This window comes from Canis lupus, chromosome 32 (assembly GCF_003254725.2).
Source record: "Canis lupus dingo isolate Sandy chromosome 32, ASM325472v2, whole genome shotgun sequence".
In the NCBI taxonomy this organism is placed as follows: Eukaryota; Metazoa; Chordata; class Mammalia; order Carnivora; family Canidae; genus Canis; species Canis lupus.
In genome coordinates this window covers 10049832-10062440 of record NC_064274.1, presented here as the reverse complement: position 1 = coordinate 10062440, position 12609 = coordinate 10049832, and the positions used below count along the sequence as shown (strand labels likewise).

At 36.6% G+C, this 12609-nt stretch overlaps 1 pseudogene; it reads right to left on the bottom strand.

Annotated features, from left to right (window-relative positions):
- Positions 1-5319: 5319 nt before the first annotated feature.
- Positions 5320-5779, bottom strand: LOC112647304 (60S ribosomal protein L32-like; annotated as a pseudogene).
- Between the last annotated feature and the right edge of the window lie 6830 nt (positions 5780-12609).

Sequence of the window (12609 nt, the reverse complement as noted above, 5' to 3'; positions counted from 1 at the left end):
TCAAAGTGAAAATTTTTGTTTAGTCAGTCATCTTCATGGACCATATTGCAGTGGACAATAAAACTCAAAGCATGCTAAGAGTGGTCTAGTGGTGATATAAAGACAAATAAACAAGATTTATGAAATTTGAAGTAGTCTGGAGGAAGTTTGAAGTAGTCTGGAGGAAAAAAGAGTAACAGTCCTTTTGTGAAAGTCCAGGACCTGGGAAAAATTGAGAGATGGGGAAAAATAGGAGGGAATGAAGTAGATGTTGGAGTGGAAATGGGACAGGAGCTAGGACTGCAAGACTGCAAGTGAGATGATCAACTGGTAAGTTTCTGATTGTGGGTGTGACTTTGGACTTTTAATCACATCTCTTTGATTTTAGGATATCATGGATAATGATATACTGTCCATTTAATAAAAGCTTTTCAGGACAAAATATGGCAAGATATTAAATGTAGGAAATAGAAAAATTCCAAATACATTAAAATGGGAAAAATGCACCTTTGAACAGAAATAATTCTATTTGAAACCTTTGGCTATGCTGTGCTGTGATATACTATACCCTCTTATCTCATGTTGTCACTGAAACTTCAATGAAGATGTATGATCACAGTTATATAGATCTTATTAAATTGCTTTAGGGAAATTAGTGGGAAGTATTCCATGTTGAATCAATACAGAGTAAGGCTAAGGAAACACTCACAAGAGATGACGCTTGAGAATTCAATAGAAGCAAGAAATTTGAAGAAGTGACTCAAAATAATGTAAACATTCTTAGAATGTATGAAGATATTAGGCATGAGGTGGGAGATATTCATTTTCTACCATATGGTAAGATAAGGATTCTTAACATTTTAATTCATATAACATATTTAAAAAATATGTGACAATGGAAAAAGGTGATGACTATTTTGGGGACATTTAGTTCGTAAACATGGGTCATGACACATTTGAGGAAGAACAAAAGGAATGGACATGAGAAAAGGAGTCATCAAAGAAGTAGAAGAAAATAATCTTGGGATGCCTGGATGGCTCAGAGGTTGAGTATCTGCCTTTGGCTCAGGTCCTGATCCTGGGATCCGGGATTGAGTCCCACATCAGGCTCCTTGAGGGGAGCTGCTTCTCTATCTGCCTGTGTCTCTGTCTCTCATGAATAAATAAATAAAATCTTTTAAAAAAAGAAAATAATCTCTGTGATTTTATATCTGGACTGGTTAAGATGTCATTAAATTTGTTGACCTTTAAAAGTCTCTACAGTCCTGTGATGCAATGACCTACTTTTTTTTTTTGGAAAGGGATTAATCATTCCAAAAACTATCTTTACTTTCAACTCAGGAGAATGTTTACTTTATGCTTTGGAGGAACGAAATGGATGCGAGTCTTCTTTACCGTCCCTGTAAACCTGTTCAGATCACAAATTTCCAAATTGATCAAATTGTTAGGGAAGTTGGCAGAAAAGTTCAACAATGTACTTTCTGAGTGAAATACAGTCATCATTTCATTCTCTGACACAATGTAATGATGAACCCTGTTGGTTAGTTTCTTGTAACTGCCATGGAATTTGTTCTTTGCACAGTAATGTGTGTGTGCATGCATGTATATTTGTTTGTGTGTCTGTTGTGTTTTCCCTCTTAAGACTTCATTTTCTTTGAAACTATAGGCCCACAGCTTATAGGTAAGCTATGGAGGGATAGTATGAATTTACCCCAACTAATTGCAAGAGAATTAATTCCTGTCATCATTGAGGACCTCCTATTTCCTAATTTTCTTTCTGCTACACAAGCAAGTGGGCATTAGGATATAGAACTTAAAAAGATATTAAAACCCTTCTTCATACTCTGAAAAAAAAAAAAGAACTTAAAAAGAGCTTGAAGAAGAGCCCAATGTCACACAATAAGATGATATTTTAGTTTTATATGTCAAAACAATATATATATTATAAATAATACCTTGGTTCAGAAATATATAAAATATTAATATGTACTTATTATCATATAAATATAGCTGTATACTTAGTTGAAAATTGTTGAGGATTGTATATAAAATAGCACACACCTCAACATAGTGCACATTTGAACTCAAGAAACATCAATTGAACTAAATTGTCAATTTATTGTTTAAATCTATGAGATTCAGGTTACTATTGCTAGTTTCACTCACAAAGAGTAAATTTTCTTTTTTTCACGGTATATGGTTTCAAATCACTGCAGATTGAATCTTTATCTTCATATTAAAATATAAAGATTTGGGGTGTTTACTAGAGATATCTTGTTTTTATTATTATACTAATTTTCTAATCAGTTTATATTCTTAAAAGTTTTAAGTAGTTATTACAGAAAAAAGCATATTGCTCTAATAATAAGAAGTTTCCCGTGTTTGCTTTGTAGATGTAATACATAGATTTAAGTTGTTCTGAGATTCTTATTTGACCTAATGTGTATTCATAACTCTTTTAGTTGTAGTAACATAGCTTTCATTTTGCATATCTAATAAGGTCAACTGATGACTCAGATTAATGATATTACTTTATGCTTCTGTAACATCTTTCATCTGCAGATTACTAAATACTTTTTATTTTTTTATTTTTTTATTTTTTTATTTTTTAAAGATTTTTTTTATTTATTTATTCATGATAGTCACACAGAGAGAGAGAGAGGCAGAGACATAGGCAGAGGGAAAAGCAGGCTCCATGCAGGGAGCCCGATGTGGGATTCGATCACAGGTCTCCAGGATCGCTCCCCGGGCCAAAGGCAGGCGCCAAACTGCTGCGCCACCCAGGGATCCCTACTAAATACTTTTTAAACATTAACTAAACATCACTATACACCTTAGAAGAAAGGTATGTATTATTATCTTTTCTGAGGGAAATCGATATAGGGGGCTTAGGTGAGTCAAATATTAGATATATAGAACCGAATTCTATAGGATAAGGTACTAATAATGCTTCTTCTGAGTCCAGAAAGAGAAGCATAGGTGTAATTGCTACAAAATAACCAATGTTAATGGGGGAATGTAAATTTCAAGAGGCCCAGAACCCTTTGTGAAATTAATTTTGGATATTAGGTATTAAACTGCAGCTTCTGGTTATGATAGTGTATATCACCAAGTACCCAAATTTATCTTTTTCCTGATGAAGTGGGAGATCAGGTTAGGATTACTGCTACATGCCTGAACTCAAGAACTCTAATAGAATCATATGACCTGGGTGTTATTGCACAGCCTTGATTTCAAATGAGCTGATGTGCTTCTCCCATTAGTAGATTCAAACTATTCTTGTTGTGTGACCTGATTTTTTGTTTGAGAATTGAATTACCATAACTATTATGGCTAGTTTTAAAGCTTTGTTTCATAAACCAAAATGAAGTGAATATTGAGCAATTATCAGGTAATATGAGTGTTTTGGATAGCTGGCTTATCAGTTGTAAATTTCTTTCAACTGCTAGTAACACAGATAGGAATCCAAAAAGATGGGATTCTATTTTTCTTTCATAAAGGAAGGCTGAAGGGATCCCTGGGTGGCTCAGTGGTTTAGTGCCCGCCTTCAGCCCAGGGCATGATCCTGGAGTTCCAGGATTGAGTGCCACGTCAGGCTTCCTGCATGGGGCCTGCTTCTCACTCTGCCTGTGTCTCTGCCTCTCCCTCTCTGTCTCTCATGAATAAATAAATAAAATCTTAAAAAAAAAAAAGGAAGGCGGAAGAAATATTTCAGGTTTGTATGGGGTGTCCAAAGTAGCATCAAGGACCCAAGATGTTTCTCTTTTTTTTTCTACCATCCATAATATGTGGTTTCTATCCCTGAGGTTGTTTTAGGAACCAAAATGGTTGCTAGGGTTCCAGACATCACGTACACATGTTCCAGGCAAGGAAGCGGGAGGGACAAAAATATTCTAGTTGTCTGTCTTCTCTAAAGGCCCACTTAACATTTATCAGCAGTCCTTATTACAGGGGAGGTTAATAAATGCAGTAATTTAGTTGGACATATCACTATTTGGAATAAAATCAAAGTTTTATTATTAAGGAAGAGACTAAGATGTTGAATAGTTTGGATAATGCTATTGGCTATAGCAAGAAATCAAAATCAATAATTAAAGCAAAACAAACCCTCTTTGGACTATGAATTATATGAGTGGCCTTTTGTCTTGTTAATATTGACTGAACAACGGACACATTTCCACTTCATTTCATGATCTAGAGGCACAGCCAATGGGTGTGTATTTGTGGTCCTGGCAAGAAAATGGCCAAACTAACAAGATCATCAGGAGAATTTTTTGGAATCAGTCTTGCCGCATTTCTCCCCACCCTGAGGCCTATGTTCTTGGTATGCATACAACTCAGCCACTGATGATCACAGGTAGAGCCAGGACAGTGTAAATCTTCTTTTCAGTGTTTGATTACATTAACAGAATACAGATCCACTTTGGTTTTGTGCAACTTTCTGTCTTGTGCTCTCTGAGTATGTCTCTCTGTGTGTTGTTATCCCAAGGTCCACTTACTTCGCTGTTACTGGATACCGATTGGGAGGAGTTTAAAAGCATAGACGGTAGCTAACATGCTTGAAAGGAATATTTCACTTTACAAAATTCTAATTGCAAAAGGATGTGGACATCTAGTAGTAATTATTTTTTTTTAATTTTTAAAAAAATTGTTTCAAGAATGCTTAATATCTAATCTCTTAGCAAATTTGGTTTACACAATATAGTATTATTGACTATAGTTACCATGCTAGACATTAGATCCTTAGAACTTACTTATTTGTAACTGGAAGTTTGAACCTTTTACCTACTTCTTTCCATTTTCTTCACCCTCCCCCCAGCCCCTGGCAACCAACTGTTCTACTCATTGTTTCTATGAGTTTGACTTTTTAGAAAAAGATTCCACATATAATTGATACCATTCTCTCTGGCTTATTGAACTTTGTCTTTCTCTGTCTGGCTTATTTTACTTAGCATAATACCCTCAAGATCTATCCATGTTGTGGTAAAATGCAGGATTTCCTTTTATTTAAAAGAATGAATAGAATTTCATTGTGTGTGTGTTTGTGTGTGTGTGTGTGTGTGTGTACACCACATTTTCTTTCTTTTTAATGATGTTATATATATTTAAAAAATTTTTATTTTTAGTTGAAATATAATTGACAAACAATATTGTATTAGCTTCAGGTGTGCAATATAGTGATTTGACAACTCTATATGTTATACTATGCTCACCACAAGTGTGATTAACATCTATTGCAGTGAAAGTTATTTATGATATTATTGATTCTATTTACTATACTGGACTTTTTGTCCCTGTGACTTATTTATTTTATAACTGTAAATTTGTACTTCCTTTTTTTTTTTTAGTTTTATGGTTTTATTAACACAAATATGACATGCACATAAGCTGTCTATTCATTTTCTTTGCTATGCAGCCTGGCATTGGGATTGGTGACTCTGATGGCCAGCTGGGTTGCTCTTTCCATAATGGCTTTGCAGTTTTTGGAAGATACATTGTGAGCAATCTCTGCACATTAAGATTTGTTGCACATCAGCAGCACCTCAAGCTCCTTGATGTTGTGGACCAGGAACTTCTGGAAGCCATTGGGCAGCATGTGGTTTGTTTTCTTGTTGCTCCCATAACCAGTGTTGGGCATCAAGATCTGGCCCTTGAATCTTCTGCCTACCCTATTGTCAATGCCTCTGGGTTTCCGCCAGTTGTGCTTAATTTTGACATATGGGTCTGACTGGTTGCAGATGAACTTCTTGGTCCTCTTTTTAACAATCTTGGGCTTCACCGGAGGTCTGAGGGCAGCCATGATGCCCAGCAATTGATGGCTGCCTAAATTTGTACTTCTTAATCCTTTTCACCTATTTTGCCTATCCTCCTACCACCCTCCCTCTGGCAAACACTAGTTTGTTCTCCATATTTACGAGTCTGTTTCTGTTTTTTCTTTGTTTGTTCATTTATTCATATTTCAGATATAAGTAAAATCAAAATCAAATACAGGGATGCATATATCTTTTTGAATGAGTATTTTCATTTTCTTCGGGTAAATATCCAGAAGTTGAATTTCTATATTGTATGGTATTTCTATTTTTGATTTTTTTGAGGAAACTCCATACTGTTTTCTACAGTTGTTGTACCAATTTACGTTCTCACTGACAGTACACGAGGGTTCCTTCTTCTCCATATCCTCACCAACACTTGCTATTTCTTGTCCTTTTGATACCAGCCATTTTGATTGATGTGAAAGGATACCACAATGATGTGGTTTTGATTTGTATTTCTCTGGTGATTAGTGATGTTGAGCATCTTTTCATGTGTCTGTAGGTTGTATGTCTTTTTTTTTAAGATTTTATTTATTTATTTATTTATTCATTCATTCATTCATTCATTCATGAGACACACACACACACACACACACACACACACAGAGGCAGAGACACAGGCAGAGGGAGAAGCAGACTCCCTGTAGGGAGCCCACCATGGGACTCGATCCCAGGACCCTGGGATCACGCCCTGAGCCCAAGGCAGATGCTCAATCACTGAGCCACCCTGGTGTCCCTGTATGTATGTCTTTTTGGAGAAATGTCTATTTAGGTCCTCTGCTCATTTTTAAATCAGATTTTTTTTTTTTATGTTGAGTTGTATGAGTTCTTTATATATTTTGGATATTTACCTCCCATTGAATATATCATTTACAAGTGTCTTCTCCCATTCAGTAAGTTGCCTTTTTATTTTGTTGAAGATTTCCTTTGCAATGCAGAAGACTTGTAGTTTGATATATAATTCCACTTGTTTATTTTTGCTTTTGTAACATTTGCTTTGATATCAATTCAAAAAACATCATTGCCAAAACCATGTTGAAGAGTTTAAATTTTCTTTTAGGAGTTTTATAGTTTTAGGTCTCAAATTTCAGTGTTATAATCTATTTTGGATTGATTTTTGTGCATGGTGTAAGGGAGTGGTCCAGGTTCATTCTTTGCATATGTCATGCAGTTTTCTCAACACTGTTTATTAAAAAGATTATCCTTCCCCCATGCATATTTTTGTCTCCTGTGTTATAAATTAATTGACCCATATATGCATGGGTTTATTTCTGAGCTGTTCTTACACTGATCTATTTATCTGTTTTTATGCCGATACCATACTGTTAGGGTTACTATAGCTTTGTAATATAGTTTGAAATCAGTAGGTGTGATACCTTCAGTGTTGTTTTCCTTTCTCAAGATTGCTTTGGCTATTTGGGATCTTCTGTGGTTCCATACAAATTTTAGCATTTTTTTCTGTTTCTGAAAAATGCCATTGGAATTTAGATAGGGATTGCATTAAATCTGTAAATTGGGGACACCTAGTGGCTCAGTGGTTGAGCATCTGCTTTTGGCTCAGGGCATGATCCAGGGGTCCTGGGATCGAGTCCCACATCAGGCTCCCCGTAGGGAGCCTGCTTCTCCCTCTGCCTATGTGTCTGCCTCTCTCTGTGTGTCTCAGGAATAAATAAATAAAATCTTAAAAAAAAAATCTGGAGATGCCTGGGTGGCTCAGTGGTTGAGCATCTGCCTTTGGCTCAGGGCATGATCCTGCAGTCCCGAGATCGAATTCTGCATGGAGCCCGGTTCTCCCTCTGCCTGTGTCTCTGCCTTTCTCTCTGTGTGTCTTTCATGGGTAAATAAATAAAATCTTTTTAAAAAATCTGTAAATTGCTTTGAGTAGTATGGACATATTAATAATATTCTTCCAATCCGTGACCTCAGAATGCCTTTCTATTTGCTCATGTCACTTTTGATTTCTTTTGCCAACATCTTACAGATTTCAGCATACAGATCTTTCACCTTCTTGGTTAGGTTTATTTCTAAGTATTTTGTTCTTTTTGATACAATTGTAAATAAGATCTTTAAAAAAGTTCTCTTCCTTATAGTTCATTGCTGGTGTAGTGAAATGCAGCTGACTTTTGTATGCTGCAACTTTATTGAATTTATATACTAGTTCCAACAGGATATAGACATCCTAAGAGTTGTGAGGTGATATCTCATTGTGGTTTTGATTTGCATTCCCCTGATGGGTAACAATATTGAGCACCTTTTCATGCACCCATTGGCCATTTTTATGTCTTCTTTGGAAAAATGTTTATTTATTTATTCATGAGAGACAAATAGAGAGAGGCAGAGACATAGGCAGAGTGAGAAGCAGGCTCCCTGCTTGGAGCCTGATGTGGGACTAGATTCCAGGATCCATGGATCATGCCCTGAGCCAAAGGCAGATGCTCAAAACCTGAGCCACCCGGGCATCCTAGGCTGGAATTCTTTGTAATGGGATGTCATCTTCAAAAAGTAAATAATAAATTCCATATTTGATGTAAACATACACTCAGGTGGACTTTGATTTATGGCAAGAAGGTAGTTTATTTATTTATTTTTTTAATAATAAATTTATTTTTTATTGGTGTTCAATTTACCAACATACAGAATAACACCCAGTGCTCATGCCATCAAATGCCCCCCTCAGTGCCCGTCACCCATTCACCCCCACCCCCCCGTCCTCCCCTTCCATCACCCCTAGTTCGTTTCCCAGAGTTAGGAGTCTTTATGTTCTGTCTCCCTTTCTGATATTTCCCACACATTTCTTCTCCCTTCCCTTATATTCCCTTTCACTATTATTTACATTCCCCAAATGAATGAGAACATACAATGTTTGTCCTTCTCCGATTGACTTACTTCACTCAGCATCATACAAGAAGGTAGTTTAGAGACACATTCTGACATAATGCATATTTAAGTGCACCACAAATACCAAGAACTTTGCTATCTTACTCTGAGTGCCGCTTTGGTGTTCAACAGCTGACTCTATTTAGAAACACAGTTAAAGGGCTGAAGAAAGTTTGGAGTTTATTTATATGGCAAAAAGAGGGGTTAATGTTGGATAAGAATGATATTTGGAGCTCAGAGGGTCCTTCTAATTGTAGCTAGCCTAAATAAGCTCAGGCAACAATAAATAGTATGATGTACCCTACATATATGTGGTGGTGACTTACAACTGAGAAATTCACCCCTATTTTATTATAAACTTTTAACACGGTAGGGTTGTTGATAGGTCAACTCTCATTAAAACTTTATTCTTTGTTTACTTAATGTAGACTTGGAAGCTTAAGGGTCCTCAAGGACCTTAAGGGTCCTTGAATGAAACTCATCTCCATTGTATCTATGCCCATGGACTTCTACATTCTATTTGTCCAGAAGCCACAACTTTTCATGGCACTCAGTTTGTTGAAGTTTTAAGGGTATCCAAAAATAATTCCTCTGTTGTTACTTCCTTGGAACGTAATTAGAGGTAGAAATAGAGTCAAGTAGATGAAACAAAAATGGGGCTCAGTTTCATGGTAGCAATTATTTTCTTTGGGCTGCACCTGGAAGTAGGCAGCCCTTCTCCTGGAAACCAGGGTGCCTTGCTTGGTAGAGGTAGTCTCTTTTACCCAAGGTGACATAATTTATTGTCCAAACCAAAATACTTTAGAGAGTTAAAGGAGGTGCTGGTAGGGTGAAATGTCAGGACTGTTCAGGGCAAATTATGACATGAGGTCATTGACTTTTATCTCATGACAATAGTCAAAGTAGAAAGCACACCCTCTTCTGACAGGCAGACCTGAGAGGAAGGGGAGGAAGCCTATTGCACAGTTTCTTCTCCTTAACACACTAATCATATAAATAAGTTCTTCACTTTCCCCTCCACACCCTGGGAGAAGTGAGGGATAGCCCTGGAAGCCAGCTGTGCTCATGGAAAATCCATCCTCAAAAAATTCATAGAAGAGTAGAGTTTTCCCATTAGGTCTGCATCTAATATTTACATAGTCAGAGGAAGGACAGAGTAGGGGTGCTCTAAGCACAGGGCTAGAGGAGTGGTGTGCAAGAGCTGATTGTTAGCCTGGCTTCTCAACTCCACATTCATAAATACTTGGTAGATTGAAACTGGCCATGATGGGAGTATATATACCATGGCATGGCATGATATACATTATTTGGCAAAGTACAAATAATGGCCTTATTTTGTCTCCTCTGGCAGAGCTATTTGTTAAAGATTCATCAGCCTACCACTTGGCCCTGGACTAGTTTTATTTCTTCTGGTTTATGGTTAATACCTCCTCTTACCCTCATCATCTAGTAGAGATGTTCATGATCAGTGATCAAAGGCACACTTTTCATTGCCGTGAAAAAAACCCTCCAGCTTCTGCACATCTGTATGCCTATCAAGGAAGTAAGTACTCCATTGGGCTTGCTCCCCATAAACCCAAACAGCTGCAGCACTGTCTGTGCTGTAATCCTCTGTTCTAGAAGAACCAAGGAACCTGAGGATGGATCTTCCATTTGGTACTAAGACTGGCCATTCGGTGCAGGCCTTCCTAGTTCCTTGCAAAGATTACTGAGATGAAAAGCATAAGCATCACTTTGATGCTTTTAGAGTCTTCCAGGTGTTGACAATGAGAAACAGGCTTGTTCATGGGGACCTAAATTCCTGGCAGTGATATTATCAGTAAAGTTGCAGAGTACCTGAGTTTTAGAAGTTTAGAAGCTCTGGATATGAGTTCTGTTTATGCAAATTACAGCTGTGGAACTTTGCAAAATATATCTTGTTTCTTGGAGTATCCTTAAAGTGGGTACAATAATCTCCAATTATAAAATTTTGGGGATAAATAAAATAGCATGTGAAAATGAGTTGTAAAACATAAAGAGTGATGTTAACATAAAGTGTAAGCATTATCAGGAGAGTATATATTTTGTGGAAAAAGGAGAGATAAGTTATTTCTGATGTTTTAGTTAATTATTTGTAGGACAAGAAACAGCTGGATTATCCACAAGGCTGATGAAGCCTGTGTGTAGCCCTCTAGCAAAGGAATATTCTTATCTTTTAGAGGAAAGAGTTTGCTATCTTTTCTGATTCCCTCAAAAAAAATTAATCATCATTGGAAAAGTAGGAACTTGTTGGATATCTTTGTTTATTTTATAGTTAAATGTTTTAAAATTGTGATTTGGAAAGGAGTTGGGTATTGAATTAAAAAATTACTTAGAATTTCTAAAAAATTGTTCAACCATTGAAATGATTTCTATTTAGATTCTTATACCTTTTTAAAATTTTTAATTTAATTTTTATTTTATTTTTTTAAGTAAAAGAAATAAGTCCTCACTGGAGCCCAGTGAGGTGCTTGAACTCACAAGACCAAGATTAAAACCTAAGCTGAAATCAAGATTAGGATGCTTAACAAACTGAGCCACCGAAGTATCCCTAGATTCTTGTACCTTTTAATGTCTTAAAAAGGACTGACGTAAAAGGAAGCCTTCAGAGGCACATTTTGTGTCATGTACTTTGTGTAGAACACACAAGGGCTATGTTTTCCCCCATACTGCAAACAGATCCTACATATAAAATTACTTTAGTGTCATAGGCGCTTGTGAAATGCAAAATAAATTATTTAAAGATTTTAACTGGAATTTTGTCTTTTTCTTTTTTTAAAGAACATAAGGAAAAATTAAATCTTCCAGGTTTGAGACTTTAAGATAGGCGCTTGTGAAATGCAAAATAAATTATTTAAAGATTTTAACTGGAATTTTGTCTTTTTTTTTAAAGAACATAAGGAAAAATTAAATCTTCCAGGTTTGAGACTTTAAGTGTGATTTTTTTCAGATGTATCTTGGCCTCCCTCTAGTGGTTGCTGAGGCAAGCTGAACCAAAATCTAGGGCATAATACTCATTTTCTTTAAATCAAAAATATAATTGTGAACATTTAAGCCTCAGTTTATTTATTTTTTTAAAGGTTTTATTTATTTATTCATGGGAGACACACACACACACACACACACACACAGAAAGGCAGAGACACAGGCAGAGGGAGAAGCAGACTCCATGCAGGGAGCCCGATGTGGGACTTGATCCCAGGACTCCAGGATCACAACCTGGGCCAAAGGCAGGCGCTAAACTGCTGGGCCACTCAGGGATCCCCTGTAAGCCTCAGTTTAAATGACTGGAAAGCCTTTAATGAATCTCAAGTTTTTGCACTTCTTTGATACTCGGTTTAATTTCTGTTTGTTGTTCCTATCGTTTGTTGTTAAGATTACTTAATTTTCTTGTGTTTAATTTTGGTAGTAAGGGTGTGTGTGTGTGTGTGTGTGTATGCGTGTGTGTATTCTTTCTCACAAAAAATAGAGTCCTGTGTCCAGTTATAAATTTTAAGTTTTTTATGCCCTATGCAATATCTTCTGGTACAAAATCTAGGAAAATGATTTTATTAATAAATTTTTGACCAGAACTGAGATTACTGCCAATTTACAAGGAATCCAGAGGACAGAAGATATTAGAATATACTGAAGAGTGGGAGGGGCTTGGGAAGATGGCAGTAGGAGGACTCTGTGCTGACTCTGTCCCTTGTTTTCAATTATACATTATCCACATCCAAGTCAATAAACTGGAGAGCCATCTGAAGTCTGGCTGAGCAAACTTCACAACTTAAATGTACAAGAGAAGTGCATCTGAAAGTTTAGGAACATCAGAAAGGTAGAGGGAGGGTGCCCACAGGAGGAAGGGGGCTGCACATGGGAAGAAGGTAGAGAAACAGGCCTTCACACCAGGGAGCTCACATGAGAAGACTAATACCCATAG